The following is a 3,753-nucleotide window of genomic DNA, read 5'->3' as shown; positions in this document are numbered from 1 at the left end:
GGTGGTCCAAGGCGGCGCCAGCCACCACCTCTCCCCCCGCCCCCCACAGGGCACAGCGGACACACTGTCCCACGAGCCCGCTCCAGGCGCTGCTTGCGCGGCGCTGCCCAGGAGCGGTGCTGGAGGCCCCTCAGCAGCTCCCAGCCTGAAGGCGGCTGAGCATGTGGGGGGTGGACTGTCCAATGGCTGGGGGCACGGGCGTGGGGAGGGCCGCATTCTCCACTAGTCCTGCAGGAAGAGCTGCCCTGCCTGCAAGTGCTGTGCTCCTTGGGGAAGCTTGGCTGGGAAGAGCAGCGTCCTCCTCCAAGTGAGACAAAGCTCCCCCTCCCCCCTGCTCCCATGCAAAGCCTCTTGCCCTTCACGTGTGTCTGGGCACCGTGAGCCCGCGTGGTCCGGCCCTGGCCGGCGGGAGGCCTCCTTACCTGGACAGTTCTGTGTGGAGGGAGCACGTGTCATCCAGAAGCACGTCAAGGCCATGCAGACTTGCTAGCAAAGACAGGAGACAGTTAGAGGCAGGCGAGGGGCTGGCCAGCACCCCAGGAGGAGCTGGGAGAAGGTGGCGAGACTCAACAGGGACATACTGTGCCAACCACTCAAAAGACAAAGGCCCAAACCTGAATAATGGGGCTCCAAGACAGGACTCTAGCAGGGGTGACACTGGCACCCCGTCCTGCTGTTCATGGCCAGCTCAGCCCTGACACCCCCTCCTGGGGGGGGGGGGGGGGGGAGGGGAGGGGGCGCTGTGCATGGCCACAATCCTCTTGGACAGCATTAAAGCACTGTTTTTATTTTTAAATTAAATAATATGTACATGGCTCTTAGTAATGGGCCAGGCACTTGTTCGAATGAACCAATATTAACTCATTTAATCCTCACACGAACATATTAGATATTATCATCTTGGCTCCAAGAACCCAGCCGGTAAGAGGCAGTCTGAGTCCAGAATCCGTGCTCTGAACAATGACCCCAAGCTACTTTTCGATGTGGTGAACATGAAAACTTTACAATTTTCCATATTCTTGACCTAGAAATATCTCCTGTGAGAATTTACCCCATGGATCACCCAGCATCACCCAGGAGGCGTTCACAGGTGGGAATGTTGGTGCAGTGCGACAATCTAAAGAGCCAACTGTGAGGAGAGAACGACTTCAGAAGCCGTGGCACGCCCCGGATCGGGCACAAGGCCTGTGCACCCCTCTCCCGCTCTCCCAGCACCCGCCACAGCACGCACCCACGGGGAGGAGCAGTCCCGGGGTTGCGCACGGGCTGGCACAGGACCCAGCAAAGGCGCTCCCGTACTCTCATCTCTTTTAATCCAGACACTGTGCCTTTATGAGTCCAGTTTTACAGAGGACCAGCGCGGGCAGCGGCACAGCACAGGGCAGGGCCTGCTTGAGGCTGCGCACGGCCTGCTCTTTCCAGCCACGCGCTCAGTAGGCGCGGGGCTCAGGAGGGGCCTTGCTGCGTAGGCATGCGGCTGCCCAGCCTCTGGACCGCCTCCACTTACCTCCATGCGGGAGTTTCTCTCTGCAAGTGTCAAGTTTGTTGTTCTGTTTTGTATTTTTTTTTTAAATCCTCACCTGAGGATATTTTTCCATTGATTTTTAGAGAGAATGGAAGAGAGAAGGAAAGACAAGGCAGAAATATCCATGAGAAACACATCAATTGGTTGCCTCCTGTATGAGCCCAGACCTGGGCCCGGGCTGGGGAGGAGCCTGCAATCTAGGTACGTGCCCTTGACCTGGAATCAAACTCAGGACTCTGGTGCACAGGCCGACGCTCTAACCACTGAGCAACCGGCTAGGGCAAGAGCCAATAGTTTGACCTTTTTTCACACACAAATTATACTGCAGGTACCAGAAATGTCAGATACCGAAGGACCATAATCTGCTATCAAAATCAGCCTTTACCTGATCACCTAGAGAAAATTATCTTAAATGTAGAAAAAAATTAATTTATTGGAAGCTATATGCTAGACACTGTTTTGAGTGCGTTGCATGTACTATCTCATTTAATTCTCATACTTACTGTTAAAATAGGAACTTTTTGTTCCCACATGAATGGAATCAGGGGTTTTAGCAGGTGGCCCATGCTCTGGGCAGTGTGGTCGATAACACAGGAAAGCAGTACCTGCAGGCCAGGGTCTCCGAGGCTCGCCACCCACACTCACAGCCCTGGGAGCTGCTCCGAGGAGAAACCGCGAACCTTGCGGTTCCATCCACAGCCTGGCAGGCCCGGGGCCTTGCCGCCACGCCTGCCCCTCACAGCCTCCTCGGACTTCGAGCTGCTTGGCCCACGCCAACTAACCACGCTGGTCAGTCACCAGGAGGGCACAAGCCCAGCACTGGCCTCCAGGTCAGTCACGGAGGGAGCAGGTGGGCGTTGTAGCTCCCAGTGGAGGGCAGAGCCCACAGAGCCCTCTGGTGGCAGGCGTTTGGGTAACGGTGAGAAGACAGGTCCCTTTGGTTTGTGCTGTGAAAACTCATATCCCAGCATGAAGCAGAGCCCAGTCCCCAGGTCGCTGGGCAGCACCTCCTTCGGGACAAGCTGTCCGACAGCCGGGCACTGGGCCTCCGTGAAGCCTGCACCAGACCATGGCGAGGGAAGGCAGGTCCCGCACCGAATGGCACCGGGCGTGCGGTGCTCAAGCACCAGCCCTGCCTCTCGCCCAGCACTTGGTCCCGAGCCTGCGGGTGAATGAAGGGGCGCCCGCCTCTGACCTGTAAGACTTCCAGTCCAGGAAGTGAAACCTTCGCGTCCTCGGAGTGGGTGGGGGTGCGTGCAGAGTGACTCCCCACAGGAGCCCCTCACGTGCTCACTGTCTCCTCCCAGGGAAGGTGCTACGGGCTGAACCGTATCCCCCACGTTCTTGAATGGAAGCCCTGACCCCCAATACGGTAGAACAGGACTGTTTGGAGACAAGCCTTTAAAAGGTGAGTATGTTAAAATGAGGCCATTAGGATGGTGTCAGGAGAAAAGCAGGACAGAGGACCCCAGGGACGAGTGCATGGAGAGGCGTCGAGAAACCAGCCCTGCCGACAGCGTGGTCTGGGCCTCCGGCCCCAGAGCCGTGAGTGGGACGCTGCTGTGGCTCCCGCAGCCCGGTTGGGAGGATTCTGCTATCACAGCCCCCCAGACGGATACTGACAGTCACAATACTCCTCCAACTCAGAATGTCAGTAAGTGAACACAATAAACCTAAAGATTATTTGGTTAATACTTTTAATTACATGGTTATAATTATACAGTTTCCACTCTTCAATATTTTGTATAAAACCAGTTACAATACACATTATTTCAAATGCAACAATACATATCGAACTACATAGATATGCAAAGTTTACACGCCATTATGAAGCTTTATCTTAAAAAATACCTTCAGGAAAATAAACATTCATTCAACCAGTTCTCTCAGCTTTATAAAATGTGGTTAGAAATATACATTTTAATTTAAAAAATCAAGACAATGATTGACCAAATACTGATTCATCAGTTACATTTTAAAACTTTTAGTAATCTGTACATGAGTGCAGGTTAGATAAAAGTATGCAAATTATTAATATAAAACCGCAGCACTATGCCCAGACGAAGCTATCCGCTGACATTTAACGAGGCGGTCGAGGAGGTAATTTCCTTCAGCGCAGGCGAGGCCGCCGCGCCCGCAGTGCCCCCCGGACGTGGAGAAGCTGACCCGGGTGGGAGAGCAGCAGCCAGCCTCAAGGACAGCGTTAGTGGGAGGCAACCGTTCAAGAA

This window comes from Myotis lucifugus, unplaced genomic scaffold (genome assembly GCF_000147115.1).
Source record: "Myotis lucifugus unplaced genomic scaffold, Myoluc2.0 scaffold_371, whole genome shotgun sequence".
Classification (NCBI taxonomy): domain Eukaryota; kingdom Metazoa; phylum Chordata; class Mammalia; order Chiroptera; family Vespertilionidae; genus Myotis; species Myotis lucifugus.
The sequence above is the reverse complement of the archived record's forward strand: the minus strand, read 5'-3'. Positions refer to the sequence as shown.